At 38.1% G+C, this 24,345-nt stretch overlaps 1 protein-coding gene across 5 annotated transcripts in view; it reads right to left on the reverse strand.

The window, feature by feature from the left end:
• The window catches only part of CEP83 (centrosomal protein 83), a 145,454-nt gene that overhangs the window by 90,571 nt on the left and 30,538 nt on the right, over nucleotides 1-24,345 (reverse strand). For 2 of the 5 annotated variants that reach the window (XM_010989950.3, XM_064491591.1), the window contains exon 1: nucleotides 5,236-5,695. The exons of 1 other annotated variant lie outside the window; for it this stretch is intronic. The gene's annotated coding sequence lies outside the window, so the exon portion shown is untranslated. Of the gene's footprint in view, nucleotides 1-5,235; nucleotides 5,699-24,345 lie in introns of those variants that run through there. 2 more of the 5 variants (XR_004140236.2, XM_064491590.1) reach the window with 2 other exon arrangements.

Consider the following 24,345-nt stretch of genomic DNA (forward strand, 5'->3'; position numbering starts at 1 on the left):
CCAGGTTGAATACTTCTCTGTACCCTCAGATTACAGTTACATAATTCTAATGAGGCATTTCTCAATCACAGTGTATTCTGTCTGCAGTTCTAGGTCAGATGTCCTCCCTACATGCCTCCAGAACACACCCTTATTTGTCTTTATAGCACTTCCCATGTTATACTTCAAGTAATTATTTACTTTATCTGTTTCTCCCACCGAACAAGCTACTTGAGACTTGACACTATATCTTATTCACCATGTCCCCAATACCTAGCATAATGCAAGACACATAATAGGCACTTGAATATTTATTAAACCAATGAATAGGATAAAGAAATTTTGCTTTAAATTGGAAGGATACAATTTCTCAAAGAAACCTTCAGGAATTATTTTTTTCAGATGAGAAAATAGGCCAAGAAAGGTTAAGTAACTTACTCAAGCCATGGTTGCCTGAATCAGAATTCTCTTTCCACAAAATCAGGGTGCCTATTAATTCATGCTTATTGATCTAAGCTCTTCATGAACCTCCAGAAGTAATATAAAAATGTTTTCTAGAGAGGAACTATTTCAACTTCATCCACCCTGCTCTGGGTGGCTGTATCAGTTGTGGAGAGCTCTGATGTTAAATACTATTTAATAGTTTTTCGGTCCAGAATAGACTAATCTTTAATTAAACCAGTCTTTTCACACATTCTTCATGTACCATAATTCAATGTGTATTTATCACACATCTCTACATGAAAAATGTGCAAGTTATAATTTGTTAGCACTCAGAAAATGTACACTTAATATCATATGCCCTTTCACTTTAACAATACCTCAAATGTCTGCCTTAACGTGACTCAGTTGAGAAAGACAGATTGAACGCGAACGCTAGAGACAGGCACTGCAACATTATTGGGAAAATCCCTGTAGTCCAATGCTAATGTTCCCATTGGTTGCTATGCTATACTGCAATTGTGTTACTGGGCAACAACTCAGAAAAGAAGACAGCTAGCTCACTAAAAACAACTGAATCGAACCAAGATTTATAAAAGCACTCTGACACACAACTTTTTTATACCCTTAATTAAAGTAACTCTTTGTCACAAGTATGAGACACAGGATTCACAGTAAGACTATAAAAATTACCTAGAACTTATTTAAAGACATATTTTGAGAGCGATACATGCTTTCCAAAAGAGAATGGCTAGGTTTAGGTTTCTCCTATCTCTATGAATTTCAATCCAAAAGCAGTTTGAGGTTACAATATACAGAGAACAAATAACTGGACACTAGGTAACTTTAATTTCTTTCTTCCTGGATTACATCTCAGTTAAACTTAAAAAAAAAAAAAAAAGTGCTAGATCACAGAATGTGTGATCTTTCCATGACCCAGAGAGGCAGCCCTGATGGAAAAAAGTAAAACTTAAGAAAATTGCTAATTTGTGAGGGCCAAATGAAAGTACTGACATAATTTCACAAGTTAAGTCTTTACCAGGTAAGAAGTAAAATGGAAAGGGGAAAGATGGGGAGATAGGGAGAGAGAAACGGAAGGAGGCAGGGAAGAGGAAAGGGTGAAAAAGAGTGGGGGTAAGTGTTTTTTAAAACCAAGATTCTACTAAAAGAACTAGGAAATTGACCAAACTCCCAAGCCCACTATGGAATAGTGCTAGCATTCCTGAGGGAGTCCTTACTGCTGATATTGTCATGGGAAATTCTCAAATATTCACTTTCTAGGAACAGAACCTTTACCTCTAATTCCAGTGAATACCCTCTCTTTAATCCCCTTTCTTATGGTTTATAGTTGCCCTTCCTCCTTCAGTTACTCTAAGATTCATTTTCACTACACTAGGGGAGGAGAGAAAAATGTAGAAACGCACATCCCTCATTCCTAATAGACATTTATTCAGCAACTTCTATTTGGAAGAGACTAAGGATAGAGCTCATTGAGATGTGATGTCCTGCCCCTAAAGAGGTTACAATCTAGTTAAGAAGGTAAGACATACATAGATGGTCAAACAACACAATATAAAGTATCAAATGAGTACAACAGGCAAAATACATTCTATAGGCTTTCAGACGTGAAGGGGTTCAGAACATGTTACCCCAAAATATACTGCTTTGGTATAATAATTGAGTTTAAGGCACCTGAGAAACAGCAGATGCAAAAGGAGCACTCTGACCCTCAGTTTTCTTCTAGAAAGCAGGAGATAAAATTCCCACATGAAAGGTGCCCTCCCAGTACCAGGAGAAAGGCAGACATTCTATCACCAGAGACAGGGAAATCAAAGCCGAGAAATCTGTACAAACTCGTTAAATTAGCCCTCAACTTCCTGTCACTTCTCCACAATTTGCCCCCTCCTAGTCCAAACCCCTTTGTCTTGTCAGTTTTCCACAAATTTATTATTTCTTTGACTATAAGATATAAAGATAGACCCTGACTTAAGACTTTCTTGACTTTAACATGGTGAGAAAGCAGTTTGCATTCAGTAGAAACTATACTTCAAATTTTTAATTTTGCTCTTTTCCCAGCCTACCAATATGCAGTACAATGCTCTCTCGTAATGCTGGACAGCAGCACCGCGTGCAGCTCCTCACAGTCAAGGGGGTCAAGAACTGATACACTTACAATCGTCCTGGACGCATACAACCATCCTGTTTTTCACTTTCAGTACAGTGTTCAATAAGTTACATGAGATACTCAACACTTTATTGTAAAATAGGCTTTGTGTCAGATGATTTTGTCCAACTGTAGGCTGGTATAAGTGCTCCGAGCACATTTAAGGTAGACTAGGCTAAGCCGTGATATTTGGTAGATTAGGCGTATTAAACGCATCCATTTACAATGGGGGTGCTAATCCCACTGTAAATTGAAGATCTGTAAAAGCTTCCTGCTCTGGTCACTTCTTCAGGTCTTCATTCTCCATGTACATGTAAAAAAATTATTTAAACTTGTATGCTTTTCTCCTATAAATCTATATTATGTCAATTAATTCTTAGGCCCAGCCAGAGACCCTAAGAGGGTACAGACTTTTTCCTCCCCTGCAGAGTTAAACTTCACAGAAAGGGTAAAATTTCAATTTTAGAAAAGAAGAAATCAGGTCAGGAAGGTGGAATGACATGCAGACTGGTAAGGAAGGGAGAAGGCACATAGCAGGCTGAGAGGATAGTGCATAAACAGTCTGGTCAGATCACAGCTCTCCTATAAAGAACAAACTGGAAAAGGCAGAATGTGATGAGATTATTTGAAGAGTTCAGATTACGAAATGTGAACCTCAGTAGGAAAGAGTACTTCTATCAAATTTTTATATAGTTCATATAAACATCCCTGAAAAGTACACACAGAGTAGGCAACTTGAGAAACTTACTTACTGAACCTAATACATTATGTGTGACAAAGTTAAAGCTCGTTTACATTAGGCAGACACACTACCTAGAAAACACACACACGAAGAATTCTCACAGACTCACTAATCTTTCTGTTAAGATTTCATTCTTTCAAGCTTCCTGAACTAGAAGTTTCCAAGACAAAATGTTGACTTCTGATTTCTAAGGTTTTTAACACACATGAGTCATTCTTGATTTTTCTTCTTGACCAACTCTTGACTATTTCATTACTACAACATGAGCATGCAGGAAAGAAAAAGGAGGAGAGGACTAAAGTGAAGCCTACAGGTTTCCGAAATACAGTCAGGACATGATGTAAAGAAGATTAAATTTCAAGTTCCAATTCCCATTACTAATACTTTGATTTCAAATAATTCATTCAGTCTCAGTGTCTCAAATGTTCTCACTCGCTTTCTTACATATTTGAAAGGTTACTCCATTCAATATCACCAAAAAGTGCTCTAAAAACTAACTACAGGCATAACTCACTTCATTGCATGTGACTTCTTTATTGCACTTCATGAACAGTGCATTTTTTACATATCAGGCTGGTGGTAACCCTGTAATGTCATATGATAATTAGCATTTTTTTTTAACAGTAAAGTATTTTTTAATTAAGGAATGTATTTTTTTAGACATAATGCTATTGCACACTTAATACATTACACAATAGTGTAAATGTAACTTTTACACGCACTGGGAAACAAACAAAAAATCTTACTTTATTGTACAACCAAACCCGCAATATCCTCTGAGGCATGCATGTACATGCCACGCAAACTGTTACCATTAAGGGTTTTAATGAGAAAAGAGTGAGGTGGTTGGCTGAACCAAGGTTTAAAAACCACCTGTGGACAATAATGCTCTATATTACCCTAAATTGGTACTACTCTATTATTTGAGAAAATTCCTGAATATAACCACACTTCAGCTGGTTAAAAAAGAAATACTCAAAGGAAGGGGACTACCGGACATACTCTGCCCCAAATAATCAAAGGCTAACTCATAACTATTTGCAACTCTCTAGAGAGTCCTATATGACTCTGAACTTTAAAGCATTCTAATAATTCTAAACAAAATGAGTTTGAAATCACAGCTTAATACAAAAGGTGAGTATGAACTCTAACAACCTAGAGGCTAAACCCATGCATTTAGAGAATTTTGTATCCAGATAATTGTAGGATAGATACATTTAATTATATTCTAGTTGAGTATTAGACTTGTTTACAGAGATGTTGCTTGGCAACAAGCAGCGCTTTAACAACCTACTCAGTTTCAGATATACTCAAGTATTCTGTGCTTACAGTTTGAACACATTATGAATTATATACTATGTATGAGAAACTAATAAGTTTCTTGTTATTCTAGACATCTTCGAGATTTTACTGAAATAGTTTCATCATTACAACTCGTGTGACCAAAGGCTTTTAAAATACTTGGCAGTGGGCATTCTTAAGAGCTAAGAGCCCATTTATTTTGGTCAAAAGTTGCACACTAAGGACATAGATTGTCCGTTTAAGCTCAGTATACACTCACATATCCTAATGTTATCCTTGTAATGACAGCCAAAATCGCCCCGAATAGTCTTCGGGGTCAAGGAAAACGGCAGCATAATTGTTTTTTCACAGAAATGAAACTGGAGGTACTCCACGTTTAGCCAATTTTTAAACCAGGGCTACCCAAGCATTACGCTAAAGTGCATCAAAAAGCTCCATAAAGAGTTTCACGTGTACTTAATTGGCGACAGAACATTCTCACAACCTACATTTCTAACACCTGCTCCAACTGCTTTACAGGAAAAGTAACAACAGAAAAATTCAAGGGCAAGTTGTGAAGAAAAAAGCCATGAGTATCCCAAACTACGGACAAGATAGCGTTACGTACCTGACTCACACGGTCCTTGCAACCTGCGCGCAGAAAACTTAACAGTAACCGGTGTCTCGGCCGCACTCGCCACCGGGGGACACTTCCACAGCTCCAACCACGGGCACCCACGGCACTCTTCTCGCCGGGGCATTAGGGCCACGGGAAACAGTCTCGCACGCGGGGTGCTGGCCCAGCCCGCCACGCCTGACGAGGTCTCGGAGGCCGCTCGAAGCGCAGGCTGGAGGAGGAGCAGGAGCAGGCGAGCCGAGCGTGCCCCGCGGGCTCCCAACCCCAGGGGAAATGGGAGGTAGCCCGGGAGAACTCCGAGGGCCGAGAGGGAGGAGGCGGAGGTGGCGGTGGAGAAAAGCCCCGCTCCTCCTCGGTGGACAGGCCTTCTCAGGTCTGGGGGGGCCGGTGCTGACGTCCGGTCAGAAAGCCACCCTCGGCCCGCCGCCTGCCGCAACCTCAAATCCCGCGGCCGCCGTCTCGAGACCTAAAGGCGCGCGAAGCAGGAAGTCCCGCCCCCACGCCGACGTCACCGACGCCGCGGCCGCGGCCCGAGGCTGTTAGAGGGCGGAAGCTGGCGGACCGAGGCGGGAATCCCGGGGCTCGGGTGGCTCTCCGAGGGACACTGGAGGGCCGCAGAGATCCCCTGAGCCGAAGGGAGCGGACAGTCCGGGACCGCGCACTTGCTTCCGGGAGCCAGAGTGACGAGCGCGGTTGAGCGGGAAGCCGCTCTCCCTCTCCTTCTTCCCACGCAACATCTCCAGTCCTTTCCCCGTCTCGCGCTTCCCCATCCCTCTGCCGGCTCTTCCTACACTTTATTCTCTGAGACTGCGTTAGTGGTCCTGCCGCCACCCCCGCCTGCCTTCGTGCCCGACCGTACAGTCAGTGGGTCCCGAAGTCTCCTGCCTCCCACCTCAGCCGTGGGGCCTCATACCACGACTGGGGAGCCGGCGCGGCTCGCAGACAGGGAACGGCCAGGTCAGGACCAGGGCCCAGACGCGAATCTTTCCCCGCAGCCGCCCCAATCTTTTCGCATAGTTAACCTCAGATTCAGGGCCCACTGGGGTAGCATTGTGAACGATTTGTCTTTAGTTTGTAAACTAGAGTTGGAAGACAGTTACTAGCTTTTGACAACGTCAGTTACATGCCGAGAGCTGAAATAAAGTAGGGTTTCAGCCTTTCAGAAGAGGAGGTAGGAGAAATAGGCACGCTCCCTTCTCCCACGTTTGTTCTGTGTCTTGGTTAGGTTTTGACTCTCACTACCATGTGGAGTGCAGCTTATTCCCCACCCCACTCCCCCTGCCCCCGCCCCCGCCCTAGGTAGGGTAACATTTTCGGGCTCTAGTTATGATTAGAAAGACAACTGAGATAGGAGCTTTTTGTTGAAATGAGGAAAGAGGAGCTATTAGATGGGACAGTGAGTTGGGTAATGGAATGTTAATGGATGGGTCACGTAGATGTGGGAGAGATCAGTGAACAGAATATAGAATCCAGAAATAAAACTGCTGTGTACGTAAGAGTGTTTAATATGATAATAACTCACATCTACTGAACACTTAACCTGAAAAAGGGCTCCAGTAGTTGATACGTTATCTTGTTTAACTCTCTGTAACATAGATGCAATTATTATCTTGATTTTACAATGTCAGCCAGAGCTATAACTGGTAAATGTTGAAGTCAGGCAGTCTGACTCCAGAAGTCTCAGTGGTATCAGTAAACTATATGTTACAAATCATTGGTCAGTGGGAAAGAGATTATCTGAGGAATACTAAACATTGGGGACAGGTTTTGCATATTTTTTATTTGTTAAATAAATACCAGATGAATCAAGAATTTAAATGTGAAGAATGAAGCCATAAAAATACTACAAGAAAATCAAAGTGACTTATCTTTATAATCTTGAGCTGAGAAAGGCTTTTTCTAAGTATGAAGCAAGAACCAGAAACCATAAAAGAAAAAAGTTGATAAAAGTTAACCACATCAAGATTCTAATCTACACATAAAGTCGTAACATACACATAAATAATAACCAGTGGAAAATAAATGTGTATCATGTGAAAAAAGAATGAAAAACTTTCCAAATACACAAAAAGCTCATAGAATATCCATTGTAAAACTCAACACTATAAGTTAAATTGTCAAAGGATATCAATAAGACATTCCTAAACCAAGAAAAAAGAACATGTAATTAACAGATGAAAAGATGTCCAGACATCCTTTTTGTCTATCAGTGTAGATAGTGAAATGGACATACAATTACCGTCATGCATTATTGGTGTGAAACTGAAATTGGTACACCCTTATTTACCAAAATTTAACATAAGCATTAGCCTTTGCCCCAACAATTTTATTTCCTAGTTATTTGCTCTAAAGAAAATAAAAGTTTACAACGATGTTCCTCACTCCCTTTTTATAATAGGTGCTTCTAGAAAAAACATAGCTACCTCACTAGGACACTAGTTAAATATATTCTGATACTTACATACAATGAAATACCCTTGAGCCATTAAAAACTAGGAGGTAAATCTCTTTATTTACATGAAAGTATGCCCAAGGTATATAGGGGTTTTTTCCCTCAAAAAAGCAGAATGCAGTTTAGCATGAACAGTGTCAGCCCAACATAAGTAAGTGTGTGTGTAATGTGAATGTAAGTATAAAAAGATTAGGAAGGATGTCGGACAGAATGCAACTGATTTTTATTTTATCTTTTGGACTTTTCTATGTTGTTTGAATTTTTTATGATGAATATATCATTTTTACAAAAACAAAATTGTTTTTTAATTAAAAATATGCCAGTGAAAGTTCACTACAGACCCTCACAGGTGGATAGCCAATGTGAAGTAATTGTATTTGGGATCTAAATCTCAGCTTTTTAAGTGTCCAAGATTTGATTACATTAATTTGCCTAGAGTTGAGCAATCTAATCTGTCACTTGGACATCATGATTCTGACTCCCCAGATTGGACTGGGTATCCTTCCTATTTGCTCTCTCTGTGCCTCTCATAGTCTTTGACACACTGAACTGTAATTCCTTCTGTCACTATTTACTCCTACCACATACACACACATCCTTTTTCTGCCATATGTTATGTGTTTATTTCCCTCAATTCATTTTCTGTCATATACTTTATTTTTGTGTGCAGAAGTTTTCATTTTAATGTAATTATACAGATACTAAAGAGATAATTTCACAACTTTATGCCAGTAAATTTAACTTAAGTGAAATGGACACATTCCCTTAAAAACACCAAAAAAAAAAAAAAAAAAAAAAGAAGAAGAAGAAGAAAAGAAAATCTAATTATCCCAAAATCTATGAAAGACATTGAATTTGTAATCAAAAACCTTCCCACGAAGAAAACTCCAGGCCCAGAAGGCTTCACCTGTAAATTTTGTCAGGCATTTAAAAAAGTTAAAATACCATTCCTAAACTATTCCACAAAGTAGAGCAAGAAGGAACACTTCCAAACTAATTTTATAAGGCGAAAATAATCCTGATACCAAAAGGAGACTTGACAAGGATATTTTACAAGAAAATTACAAATCAATATCTCATGAATATAGATTTTTTTATTCTTAATGAAATATTGGCAAATTGAAACTTGGAATATAGAGGATAAGATATGACCAGAGAAAATGAGTTAACACTACATTCACCACATTAACAGAATGAAAAACAAAATGATAGTCTCAATAGATGCCAAAAAAGCATCTGACAGAATTCAAAATTCATTCATGTTAAAAACTCTCAGCAACCTGGGAATAGAAGGGAACTTCCTCAGTATGATAACATCTTTGAAAAATATAATGGTGAAATACTTTTCCCCTATAATCAAGAACAACATAAGAAGGTCTACGCTCAACACTTCTATTGAGAATGATACTGCAAGTCTCAATGCAATGATCCAATAAGAAGCATAAACACTGGAAAGACTTGGACTTCCTTATTGCAAAACTTATAACAAAACTATATAATCAAGACAGTGCTGTACTACCAAAAACATACATAAATATAGATCAGTGGACTAGAATTCACAGGCCAGAAATAAAACCTTACATTTATCATCAATTGTCTTTGTACAAAGGTGACAAGACAATTCAATGGGGGAAAGAATAGTCTTTTCAATAACTGGTACTGGGAAAACTAGATAACTACATGGAAAAGAATGAACGTGGACCTCTACCTCACACTCTGTACAAATTTTGAATCAAAGATCCAAATGTAAGGGCTAAAACTATAAAACTCTTAGGAAGAAACATAGCCATAAATCTTCATGACAATTTATTAGGTAACAGTTTCTTAGATGTGACACCAGAACACAAACAAAGGAAAAAAAGATAAATTTCACTTCATCAGAACTAAAAAGCTGCTTTAAAGAACACTATCAAGAATGTGAAAAGATAACCTACAGAACAGGAGAAAATATTTGAAAATCATACCTGATAAGGGACTTGAATTCAAGGTATATAAAGAATGCTTAAAATTGAACAATAAAAAGACAACCCAATTTAAAAGTAAACAAAGGATTTGAATAGAGATTTCGCCAAAGAAGGTATACAAATGGCAAATATGCACATGAGAAGTGATCAACATCATTTGTCATTAGGGAAATACAAATTAAAACCACAAAGAGACACCACTTTATACCCACCAGTATGGTTATAATCAAAAAATGGACAGTAACAAGTGTTAGTAAGGCTGTAGAGAAACTGGAACCTTCATATCTCTGTGATGAGAATGTAAAATGGTGATTTGGGAATGGTTTGTCAGTTTCAAGAAGTTACATATAGAGTTACTGTATAACCCAACAGTTCTATGTGAATGGAAACTTATGTTCACACAAAAGCTTGTACACAGATATACATAGTCACATTATTCATAATAACCCAAAAGTAGAAACAACCCAAATGTCCAACAAGTAATAAATGAATAAACAAAACATACTATAATCTTTGTAATGGAATATTATTCAGCCATAAAAAGGAATGAAATACTGACTCCTGATACCACCTGGTGAACCCTGAACACATTATATGCTAAGTGAAAGACACATATTTTATAATTCCATTTATATGAAATGCAGAATAGGCAAATTGATAGGGAAAGAAAATAGAAGTTGTTAGGGGATGAGGATGGGGACAATGGGAAGTGACTACTAATGAGTATGAGGTTTATATTTGGAGTGATGAAAATAGTCTGAAATTAGTGGTGAGGATTGCATAGCTTTGTGAACATACTAAAAACCACTGAACTGTACACTTGAAAAGGGTGAATTTTATGGTATATGGATTATATCAATAAAAAATTAGAAGTAAAACTATATTCACAGGCAACATGGTTATATACTTGAGAAAAGCATATGGAATATACAAGAGAGCTACTAGAACTAATAAATTAATAAAGCAAGTCATAGGAAACAGGATCAATATACAAAAATCAATTCTACTTCTATGTACCAGCAACAAAAATTGGGAAATGAAATTGAAAACAACACCATTTATAATGTATCCAAAACATCAGAAACCTAGGAATAAACTTAAGATATGTATAACACCTCTGTATTGAAAAAAACCACAAAACATAGCTGAAGAAAAAATGTTAAATTTAAATGGAGGAAAAAAACCCCATCATATTCATGAATGGTAAAACTCTATCACTAAGCTGTCCATTCTTCCTAAATTGATTTGTAGATTCATCCCAATCCTTATCAAAATTCCAGAAAGCTTTTCATCAAGACATAGATAATTCTAAAATTTATCTAAAAAGGTGAAAGGTCTAAAATAGCCAAAACAATCCTGAAAAACAATAAAGCTGGAAGACTTTACCTGATTTCAAGCCTTCTATAAAGTTACAATAAGCAAGACTGTTATTTGCATAAGGATAGGCTAGTAAATAAACAAATTTGACTCTAGAAATAGACCCACACATATAGTCATTTCATCTTTTACAAAAGCAATTAAATGGTGAAAGAAAATTTTTTTCTAACAAACATTGCTAAAACAATTGGATATCTATTTGTTAGAAAAAAAAGCTTCAGCCCTATTTCACTCCATACACAAAAATTAATTAAAATGACTCATAGGCCTATTATAAAACCCAGATACCTAAAACTTCTAGAAGAAAAAATAGAAGAGCATCTTTATAACTTTGGAGGAGGCAAATATTTCTTGCATATGAAACACAAGACACTAATCCTAAAGGAAAAATTTGACAAATTAGACTTAATCAAAATTTAAATTTCTATTCTTCAAAGAGAGCATTATGCTACAGACTGGGAAATATTCACTGCAATTATATCTAGCAATTGTATCAAGAATATAAAAAGAACTCTAAGTTAACAATAAAAATTAAGGTATGAACAATAACTCATTTAAGATGATTACATCTCAACAAAGTGGGACATACCTAAATGTGATAAAAAGCGTATATGATAAGCTCACAGCTAACATCATACTGAACAGTGAAAAGTTGAAAGCTTTTCCTGTAAGATTAGGAATGAGACAAGGATGCTCACTCTTACTAGTTTTATTCAACATAGTTTTGGAATATACAAGAGAGCTACTAGCCAGAGCAATTAGACAAAGAAAAGAAAGAATATTATGTATAAAAATATAACATATCATAATTGTAGTAATTATATTAATTCTTAAGAATATATATGGAAAACCCTAAAGATTCCACCAATAAACTTAGAACCAGTAACAAATTTAATAAAGTTGTAGAATAAAAAATCAATATGCAGAAATTGGTTGCATTTCTGTACACTGATGAACTATCAGAAAGAGAAATTAGGAAAATAATCCCATTAACAATTGCATCAAAAAAAATAAATACCTAGGAGTAAATTCAACCAAGGAGGTGAAAGATCTGTACACTGAAAACTATAAGACATCAATGAAAGAAATCAGAGAATATACAAATAAATAAAAAGATATTCTATGCTTATGGGTTGGAAGAATATTAGTAAAATGTCCATACTACCCAAAGCAATCTACAGATTCAATACAATCCCTATCAAAATTCCAATGGCATTTTTCAGATATAGAACAAGCAATCCTAAATTTGTATAGAACCACAAAAGACCCCAAATACCTAAAGCTATCTTGAGAAAGAACAAATCTGGAGGCATCATGCTTCCTGATTTCAAACAAAGCTATAGTCATCAAAATATTATGATATTGGCATAAAAACAGACACATAGATCAATGGAACAGAAATAGAAACCCCAGAAATAAACCCACATGTAAATGGCCAATTACAACAAAGGAGCTGAGAATATACAATGGAGAAAAGACAGTCTCCTCAATAGTTTTGGGAAAACTGGATAGACACATGCAAAAGAATGAAACTGAACTGCTATCTTACACCATACACAAAAACTAATTCAAAATGGACTAAAGATTTGATTGTTGTGTATCCTAAAGGATAGCTTGATCCTGGATAGTCAAGCTTCTGGGCCTTGGTTGGAGGAGCTCTGGTCACCTGCTGCTAATCCTCAGTATAACAGAATCCTGTCTCTGGTGAGTTGTTGCCTCTATCTCAAGTGGCCCTTTCACACAAGGCAGCAATAAGAGCTCCTAAAAGGACAGAGTGCTGGGTCTCCCCTGAGTTTACCAAATAGTCTGTGTAAATGATTTGAACCTGTTAATAAAAACCTGCTTAATTAAAAAAAAAAAGACTTGAATGTAAAATCTAAAGCCATAAAACTCCTAGAAGAAAACATAGGCGGTAAGCTCCTTGACATGAATCTTGGCAATGGTTTTTTTTGGATTTGACACCAAAAGAAAAGGCAACAAAGGAAAAATAAGTGAGTGATATTACATCAAACTAAAATGCTTTTTTGCACAGCAAAGGAAGTCATCAACAAAATGAAAAGGCAACCTGCTGAAGGGGAGAAAATATTTGCAAATCATATATCCAATAAGGGGTTAATATCCAAAATATAAAAGAACCCACACAACTTAATAGCAGAAAAACAATATAGTTAAAACTGGGCAGAGACACAGTGGTGACTGTAGCTAATAATATTGTATCGCACATTTGAAAGTTGCTAAGAGAGTAAATATTAAAAGTTCTCATACAAGGGAAAAAATTTTTTATATAACTATGTATGGTGACAGACGTTAACTAGACTTATTGTGGTGATCATTTCATAATTATATAAATTCCCAATCATGTTGTACACCTGAAACTAATATAATGTATTTCAACTGTATGTCAATAAGAATTTTTGGGAAAAAAAAAAGATAGTAGCAAAGACTTGAACAGACCTTTTATGAGATATACAAATGGCTGATAACACATGAAAAAGTGCTCAATATCTTTAGTCATCAAGTAAATGCAAATTACAGCCACAATGAGATTCCATCTCACATGCAGTAACGTGGCTAAACTCAAAGTCTAATAAAAACGCAAATATTAGTGAGGATTTAAAGCAGCTAGAACTAATACACTGCTACAGTGTACTAATACATTGTGAGTGCAAAATAGTACAATCACCTTGGAAAACTGCTTGACAACTTGTTTATAGTTAAATATTCATCTAACATATTCATGACCCAAGCAGTTTCCCTTAGTTACCAAAGAGAAATAAAAATACAAGTTCAAAAAAAAAAACTCACACAAAGAAAGTTTAAAGAAACCTTATTTATAATAACTAAAAACTAAAACAACCCAAATGTACATCAACAGGAGCATAGATGAGCAAATTATATATTTACACAGTAAAATACAATACAACAATAAAAAGGAATTGCCAATATGCCTAACAACATGGATAAATCTCACAGATATTTTGGTAAAATAAGAAGCCAGGCACAGCAGAGTACATGTTGTATGGTTCTATTTACGCGAAATCCAAGAAAGACAATACTAATCTGGTTTTAGAAATCTAAACGTGGCTGCAGAGGACAATGACAGGAGGGATACAAGGAAACTTTCTCGGGTGATGGAAAGGATCTATATTTTGTTTTGAGTGGTGGTCACAGAGGTATACATACAGCTGTCAAACTTACCAAAAGAACATCAGAACAAAGTTGAAGGACTGAGGCTACCTGACTTCAAGGCTTACTATAAAGCTACAGTAATCAAGACACTATAGTATTGGCAAAATAACAGACAAATAGATCAGTGCAATAGGATAGAGAGCCCAGAAACAGACCTCCATAAATTTAGTCAGATGATTTTTGACAAAGGAGCAAAGGCATTACAATGGAGCAAAGATAGTTACTTCAACAAATGCTGCTAAACAACTAGACGTTCACATGGAAAAATATGATTCTAGACACAACCCTTACACCTGTAGCAAAACTTAACTCAAAATGGATAATGTAAAACACAAAACTATATAACTCCTAAAAGATAATATAGGAGAAAACCTAGATGACATGGGGTGTATTAATGCCTTTTTCAAAGTTTACTTATTTACTTGTTTATTTTTAACTAAAGTATAACTGGCCTACAACATTATGTTATTTCTAGGTGTACAACACAGTGGTTACATTACAAAAGTGGTCACCACCATAAGTCTGGTTACCATCTGTCACCATACAAAGTTATTACAATATTATTGACTACATTCCCCATGTTATACATTTCACCCTCATGATTCATTTATTTTGTAACTGGTGATGCCTTTTTAGATACAACACCAGACATCATCCATGAAAGAGGTAATTGATAAGTTGGACTTCATTAAAATAAAAAACTATGCTCTGCAAAAAAAAAAAACAATGTCAAGAGAGTTAGAAAACAAGATACAGACTGCAGAAAATATTTTTGCAAAAGATACTTGATAAAGGACTGTTATCCAAAATATACAAAGAACTCTTAAAACTCAATAATCATAAACAATCTGATTTTAAAATGGGCCAAAAACCTTAACAGACACTTCAACAAGGATGATAAACAGATGGCAAATAAGCATGTGAAAAGATGTTCCACATCATAAGTCACCAGTGAGATACATTATACACTTATTAGAATGGCCAAAATTCAGAACACTGATAACACCAAATGGTGGCAAGGATATAGAGCAACAAGAACTCTCATCCATTCATTGCTGGTGGAATGCAAAATGGTATAATCTCTTCAGAAGACAGTTATTTGGTTTCTCAGAAAACTAAAAAACTCTTACTGTATGATCTAGCAATTGCACTTTCTGCTATTTACCCAAAGGGGTCAGAAACTTACGCCCACATGAAAACCTACCCAGAGATGTTTTAGTAGCTTTATTCATAATCACCAAAATTTGGAAGCAACCAAGATATCATTCAGCAGGTGAACTGATAAACTATGGTACATCCAGACAATGGAATCCAGACAAGAAATGAGCTATCAAGCTGTGAAAAGATACGGAGGAACCTTAAATAAATATTTACTAAGTGAAAGAAGCCAGTCTGAAAAGGCTACGTACTGCACGATTCTACAAAAGGCAAAACTGGAGACAAAGATCAGTGGTTGCCAGATTGGTGGTGGGGCTGGGAGAGATGAATAGGCAGAGCACAGAGAATTTTTAGAACAGTGAAAGTATTTTGTATGATATTATAATGATGGATTATGTTATTATACATTTGTCCAAACCCATAGAATGTACAACACCCAGAGTGAACCCTGAGGTAAATTATGGACTTTGGGTGATTGTGAGGTGTCAATGTGAGTTCATCCTTGGTTAAAAAAAAAAAAGGACCATTCTGGTAAATGATGTTGATAATGGGGGAGGATATGCCTGTGTGGAGCAGGGAGGGTATATGGGAAATCTCTATACCTTCATCTCAATTTTGTTGTAAACCTAAAACTGTTCTTTAAAAAAAAAAAGGTCTTTTAGAAAAATGAACATCTAAGGTGTGTGCATTTTATACTATTTATATTATTTAATTATACCACAATAAAATACATATTTTTAAATGCTAATAAAGATGATTCCTTTCTATTAACTGAAATACCAGTGTCTGCTGGTAAAGTCCATTTCTTCCTGATACCAAGATGACTGAGAAATCTAACTAGTAATCAGAAAGTTACTAGGTGAACCCATATTCAGAGCAAAGGAAAGTATATGGTCCTGAGGGGTAAATCAAAATTTCAGAAAAGCCTGATGAACTGTCAAGCAACAACAATCATGTTTGTTTACTATGGCAGATAAATGAAAGAAATAATTGCTACAAATATGAAGGCTTTGATATCATGGAGCTAACAAAGTCCACATTATACATACATAAGTGGAATAATTAGGAACCTTATTTTGTTTTTATAAGTTTACATTTTAAATGAGAAAAAGTGAGGACATGTGGAGTGTCTGAGTAAGAAAGAATGCTTTAGGATATGGGAATTCTTTTAATAAAAAGCAGGCATTCCAGTATTGCTTCTCACCTTTAATACTTGTTGCCAAAGCTAGAAATAATGTAAGAGGAATAAACTTGTATTTCAGAATGTCAAGGAAAAAAGTTATATGTCATATGGCTCAGCGGTAGACAAAACTATTTTTGTTGTCTTAAAATTTCACATACCTTCTCCTCTCTTTTTCTATTTCTCTTTCATCATTCTACTTTTCTTTCCTTCATATTCTCTGTCTTTCAATCTATTCATTTGTTCTCTCTTTCCTCCTCTGGATCAGGTTTTTAAACCTTAGTTTCATGACTGACCTCCTAACGAGTCATTTTAGACACTTTTTTCCCCAATTTCCTCCCCTACCCACTATAGGATCTTAAACTATGGATATCATGTGTACCCCTTTATGTGGTGTGGCTCTTTGGAGGGCCACAAACCATTGTAATTTCTAAGGTTTTTGCCCGTTGAGAATGCATGCTCCAGATAATAAGCTCTTGGAGGGGAAGGATTATGTTCGGTTTACTGTTGTATGTTCTGTGCTTAATATATAATGCTTGGGACATAGTAGGCAATAGATAAATATATTAGATGAATATGTATGAATTAAAAGTGAAAATGATCTTGGCTACAAACTTATCGGTCAACTAAACTAAAATTCTTGAATCTTTTTCAGACAATGCTGTCTGTCTACTACTGACTACTCCACAATCCGTCCACATTCCAAGAATGTCTTCCTGAGACCATATCCTTGTGACTTGATGGAAACTTGGAAAGCACTCTAATCACAAAAGCAGTCCTTTTGGAGCCAATTCCAAGGGTGGGTTACTTATACAGGGAGCTAATTTCGTCTGTCATAACTGGTTTTTCTCCCCAGCTTCAGTTTCAGAAAGTGGTCATTTCCTACATTTTTCTGTAAATTCTGAGGCTATACAGCCTCTTTGGTACTTAAAACCCACTATTCAGAAAGCTTATCGGTTTCCATTGAGGTCCAAGAATTAGATAAGAGAATGAAAAGAAGGTAAAGGCACTGTAGGAGAGGGAGAAAAGAAACAGAAGTCATTAAACTTTTCTGTTTCTTCATTGTTTTATCTCTAAGAGCCCTTCCAGCTCTAAAATTTTGTGATCTTGATGATTATGCTCTGAGCGAGTGGTTCTCAACAGAAGTATTTTATCAATCTTGTAAAGGTATCATTAGTCACCTCAGGATTGGGGGGACAGTACTACCAGCATTTGTGGATGAGGACAGGGATGCTAAACATCCTGCAATACATAGGACTTTGGTCAGTTCAGGTCCTTGAAAGAGCAGATGCCAAGACAAATCAGATGTGCAAGAGATTTACTGGAGGAAAGAGCTATTAAGAACAAAATAAAGAGGAAGCAGTAGGCCAGGAGTGCCTTCAGACTGATTCTGCTGCCCATGAAGCAAGAAAGAGAAGGAAGCAAGGTTAGGGAAGAAGAGCCTTAGGGTACCATTCACCTCTGAGAAGTCTTGGCCAGACAATAAGGAGCCTCAGAACAAAGACTGACCATTTGAAAGGTCCCAATTTGGGCAGGCATGGCTGGGCTCCAATTGTCCTGCTGTACTCAGCCTCTGTAGGGAGCAGTTAAGGGAAGGTAACTCTGCAACATAAATGCTGTGGTGAATTCCCAAGGTATGGCACTAGAAGACTGTTAGCTAACTACAATCCTCACAGCAGTGTCTCTGTCTCTCTGTCTCTGTCTCTCTGTCTCTCTCTGTCCGTCTGTCTCTCTCTCTTTAAAGGAAACAAAAAATGACACTGTACTCAGAAACCCTTGGCAGTGAAGCAAGAGAACAAGATGATATAAATAAGAATATCTTATGAGACATACCAAGGTGACTATTTTGATGCGTTCTCTTTTCTCTTTCTTTTTATTCCCCCTAGGTTAAAGTTGGATACAGAGTAAGTCTTGGGACACAAGACTTTAGAGCTGAGATCCAGCATGGAAAATAAGATGAATTAACTTCCCAGGCTGCATGAGTATTTACATTTCTGAGTTGCAACAAGTTTCTTCCATCTTTTGACCTCAAAAGGCATGTGGGAACTTTGGGGAAACTACATGCATCTTTTAAGTTTTGCTTATTGTCCTCAAGAGAGTGACAGCATCAGAATCTAACTGTGGTGACACCATCTGGCCTACAGTATCAATAATCTTATCACAGATCCACCCCTGTGGTTTCATATTAGACTCTTTGAGGGCCCAACTTCATTGTCAACTTCATTCACATTAACAGTTTTAGCTGTGATGCTTGTGAAAGGCCAGCTTGGGAGAAATTCTCTTGGCATTATTTTTAATTTGTATGACTTTTGGAGGTGAACTAATGCCATTTTTAACTGCTGCTGGAGGCATTTTGTCAAAGGATTCCTTTTTTAGTTCCTTCATCTTCGTCATCTGCTTCATCTTCTTCGTAAGTATTATTTCCCAATATTTCTGTAGCTTTAGAAGTATTTGCATCTATTATTTCCTAGCCACTTCATAATTTCTTTAGTTCTATTTTTTCTTTCTGGTCTTTCCAGCCAGATCTCTCTTGAAGGGAGATCTGAGCAATGCATCCCATGGCCACCATAAAGGAGGTTATTGGGACAAACTATACCCCCATCACTCAGTTGGTCTCAGGGATGTAATTATTATTCATCTTCCTCCTCCATTATCCATTTCAAAATCTACTCTCCTTTGCTTGTCACCTCCACAGGTCTCAGTGGCTTATACCTGGGTATGACCCAAATCCTCATTCTTGATGAGAACATGTATTTACTGTTAACAATACACTTCTCAGGCTGGGATTGCTGCACATCCCTTCCACAGTTCCAATTAAGTATCAGGAGATTCCAAATGGACAACGTGGAATCAACATATATTTTTCCCTGCCCATTTTATGAAAGCAGCCCTTCCTCTTCCTGTTAGTCTAGGTCAGTTACCCTTGCCAAGATAAGGACTCCTCTTCTTGCCTGCTGGTGCCAGGACAGAAAGAATCCAAAGTACCCGAACAGTAGCCATAGCTTTTAATTCACTAGGATCCTTAGTTCCCTGGCAAAAATGTACTCCCTCTGGGGACCAAGACTTCTAAACCTGCAAAGCCCAGAGTTGTGGGAACAGGAAGCACAGTCTCCCAATGACTCATTGAGATGTTAAGTAGGGCCACTCTGCTCCCTCCCCTGGACCCATATATTCTTCCTATTAGGGATAGTGCCATTCAGAGATCTCTGGTTTAGTGTATATACTGCATCCTGAAGGTTGGCACTCCATCCTTGCAGAATGCTACCTCTGAACTGGCATTTCAGCTGTGCCTTCAGTAGGCTGTCCAGTGTTCTTGTAAAGCTGGCAGCTTCTGGATAGTGCTACAGATACAACCAGTAGGGGGTCTCGGTCATGAGCTCATACCCGAATCACCTTCACTGTTAAGCGGTTTCTTTGTCTGGTATGTTGAGTTGGATCTCAAGCCAGTGGATCTGGCCTTCCAAAAGCTCCTAGACAGTGACACAGTTGAGGCTGTGCAGGCAAACGGCAAACCCATACCCAGAATAGCATATATCCCTATGAGAATGAACCAATGGTCACTCCAGGATGGAAAGGGCTCTGTATTGTTGACTTGTCACCAAATGGCTGGTTTATCTCCTCAAGTAATAGTGCCATTTCAGGGACTGTGTTGGCCTCTGCGGCTGGCAAGTTAGATCTTCAAAGGCAGAAGTAGCTAGACTGACCTTGGTAAGAGAGAATTCACATTGCTGGACTCATGTGTAACATCTACCCCTGCAAACATGGCCGTTCCATTAACTGCCCATTGTGCCAGTTCTGGGGTGGGCCTGACAAAACTTGACTGACATCAACTAGTAGAATTTTTTGTCTCTTTGGTTGTATCATTCCTTTTCCGTGTTTAATGTTTTCTGATCAGAAGAAATATAAGATGAATAAGAATCTTCACTCTTGCACTCTAATATGTCTGACCACATGCCTCTACTCCAGACCTCCCATCTCCAATCTTCCAGTCTTTTCCTTCAAAATCCTGACCAGCTGCCCAGGCCACTGCCACTGCCTAGGAATATGTACAAATTCTCACCCAGGTCACTACATCTTCCACACAAAGTGGATGACCAGCTACGCTTCTTTAAGCTCTGCCCTTTAATCCCTCCACTGTCTTTTAGGGACACCACTGAATGTGGCTATAATGTGCTGCCACCCATTTTCAGCTTCCACCCACATACCAAGCATTCATAATCAAGCTTGAGCTTTTTTCTCCTCCCTCAGTGGGTCAAATATGACCCCCTCATCTGGCCATACAACCTGAGGTGGTGTTGTTGGTCCAAGCATAGTGGGTGATATGGGGGTCTGGGCTACTAGCTCATGTTGTTTACTCATGCTTTCTGATCCTACTAGACTAAGTTTGATTTTGAACGCATCATTTCCATATTACGATGAACTGCTGCAAGGTCCATCAACTTCATGACTGGACATATCTGGCAGAACTCAGCTCATGAGGGCACTTCTGGACACATGATAACGTGGTGCCCCATAGTCCAGCTTTCTGCCCCTACTAGGGCTCAGGACCATGCCAGGCACCATTTCTTGAAAGGACTAAAGTCGTCTGCTGCAGATGGCATCACCTGCAGGAGTCTATACTGTGACCTCCCACTGGGACTTGCTGTAAATTCCACACTCACTACTGCAGAGCCCACTGCTGTTCCAGGCTGCACTCAGAACGGTCACCCAGGATATAAGCCAGAGCAGTATTCCTAGGTATGAAATCTGTGCTTCCAGAACCCAACGTGGCCCATTAGATTTTGTGCTTCACTACAGCAGGAGATGCAAGATACAGAGGAGGGGGTGTCTCCACATGCCACTGACTACTGGACCTCTAAAAACCTTACAGAAGTAGCAGATCCCTGAATCTTCTTAAGGTTTATCTCCTACCCTCTGGATGCATGTGTCTTATCAAGGCCTTGAGCATACAAGCCACCTCTTTCTCATCCTACCCATCAGTGTATTATTGGTATAAAATACCACTGTGATGTTTTGCAGGATATCCAGACAGTTCAGCTCTCTTCAAACTGTATTACAATAGAGGACAGAAGTGTTAACATAGTCCTTGGACAAAACTGGAAATAAATATTAACTCCTCCACATGAATGTGAACTGCTTCTTATCCTTATTTCTGACTGGAATGTAAAAGAATGCGTTCACCAAATCAATGGCCACATACTATGCACCCAAGGCCTTATTAACCTGCCCTAGCAATGGTACCATGTCCAAAACAGCTTGAACTGGGCCAACTACTTGGTTAAGCTTGCTGTGGTCATCCTACGTTCATTGTGCAGGACTCAGAGCGACAGGAATCACCACCTTCTCTGGGACACAATATAAGTTTTCATTATCTTAGCTGGGCTGAGGAACAATTTTAAAGGCTTCCGGTTGGTCTTCCTCACTATGATAGCTCTTTTCTAACAGCCAAATGACCCAGTACTCCAACTCCTAAGTATTGTCTATCCCGATTACATACTCAGGGACCAGGGAAACGATCAGCAGCTGAGCCTGCAGACCCAGTGAACTTTCTGTAAACCAGAACTCAGCGAGGACTCTACGAGCTGCTTCTGTAAGCCTCTGCTGTGACAGGGGGGCAGTCTGAGTCTCCAGTCATCAAAGTCTACTCAGAATTTAGCTTCAAAGCTCCTTGAAATGACTGAGTATTGCTCTTTCCCCATCGTAAATACCTTACTTAGGTAAACACCCTGGGTCCCTTTGGGGGAATGACTGGAGGAATCATTATGATATAGTATACTTTCTACAATGTTGTGGAATCCTTCTAGGGATCCAGTTACTTCTTAAGTCAGTGGATTCCAATCTGAAAATTGGCTCAAATTTGGAAACTAGGTAATATATTGTCTCTTTTTATTGAGATGGCAGCCCTTAGCCCCCTCATCTCCATTCTTGCTTTCTTCTGGCCAAAGATGAAACAACATAAGCATCATAATGAGTGAGGACTGAAGTGAATTAAAAATATGAAATATATTAAAATCCACAAGTACATACTGATATTCAAAAGTAAAAATTTAGAATATAAATTCATTTGAGGACTAGTTTATAAAGTAAAGGAATTAAATTGAGCACTTACATTGTCTTTCCTATTATTTCTTATCAAATACTTGAACTAAGAAAGTTTTAATTTCAGGTAATAAACATGAAAAAAATTTAAAATTAGATATTACCATTTTGCACCTCTCGATGAAATAATGGACAGAGGCAATGATCATCAGTGGCTGCTAAGAAGGCTGCTGGGAAGCACTGGTACAGGGTAGATCACGCTGTCAACATTTGAACTCACTAATCAACCTTTATATCAGAAAAAGCAACAGCCAGGTATCGATGTGCTTTCTGCTGTGATGCAGTGAGAAGGGCATAGCACCATCTGTGAAATACTCCTGACAAAAGATCAAACCTGACTATGATCAAGCCTTTAGATCTAACAGCTGGATTACAGTAAATACGGAGCTAAATGGAACATGACAAAATGACAACATAGGGACACAATCAGCAAACTCCTGAATGTGGGAAACTATGTACCAAATGATCCAGTTTCTTTAACAAATAAATGACAGGAAATAGAAAAATCATTACAGATTAAGAGATTTAAGAGACATATCAACCTAAGGCAGTGTTCAAACTGATAAAAAATAAATCAAGTGTAAAAAGACATGAAAATCTGAGAAAATGTAAAACAATATTTGCTGATACTCAGGAATTATAGTTAACTTTTGTTAGCTGATATAGTAGTATGTGATTATGGGTTTTCAAATTAAAATATTTTTTTATGAATGAAATAAATCTGAATGTTATCTGGGATTTGCCTTAAATAATCTGAGAAAATGGGGATGTTATACAGATCTGTGGTTCTCAAACCCTAGTGGACCTACAGATCAGCTGGAGAGACTGTTAAAACACAAATTCCTTGGGCCCTTCCTCAGAGATTCTGATTCAGCGGTCTAGGGAGAGGCCAATAAATTAGCATTTCTAACAATCTCCTAGGTGAGAGAGATTGCTACTGGTCCAGGGACTACGTTTTAAGTAGCATTGGTAAGGATGAAAAAAATTGGCTATTTGTAATTGATCACTGTTAAAGATGGGTTCTGATAAGTACACAGTAGTTCACTATACTTAATATGATTCTGAACCCAATTTAAAAGTGTGTATGGTGGTAGGGGAATGGGGTCCCCACACCACCAAGCAACTTCCCAGCTACTAGCTGAGTGGCCTACAATTCAACTCAGTTCTGACACTCTCTACCCAGAGACAGCATCAGATTCCACAGGTTAAGGACTCAGTCCCACAAGACAGCACAAATTCCCTTCAGATGCCAACCACAAGCCCAGGTTACCACCTGTACTTCTGACTGACTGGCTAGAGACTGGAGGTTGCCAGGACCCCTTCATCTGGTTTGATTACTTTGCTGAAGAGGCTCACAGAACTCAGAGAAACATTTTACTTACTAGATTACTGGTTTATTATAAAAGGATGTAGCTTAAGAACAGCCAGATGGAAAAGATGCAAAGGGCAAGGTATGAGGAAAGGGTGAAGAGCTTCCTTGCCCTCTGAGTGCATGACTCTCCCCAAATCTCCCTGTGTTCACCAACCCAGAAGCTCTCTGAACCCCATCCTTTTGGGTTTTTATGGAGGCCTCATTTCATAGGCATGACCGATCATTGGCCATTGGCCACTGATTCAACCTCCAGCCCCTTTGTCCTGCCCGCAGGTGGGGGGAGGGGTGGGACTGAAAGTTCCTACCCTCT

Source organism: Camelus dromedarius, chromosome 11, assembly GCF_036321535.1.
Source record: "Camelus dromedarius isolate mCamDro1 chromosome 11, mCamDro1.pat, whole genome shotgun sequence".
Taxonomy (NCBI): domain Eukaryota; kingdom Metazoa; phylum Chordata; class Mammalia; order Artiodactyla; family Camelidae; genus Camelus; species Camelus dromedarius.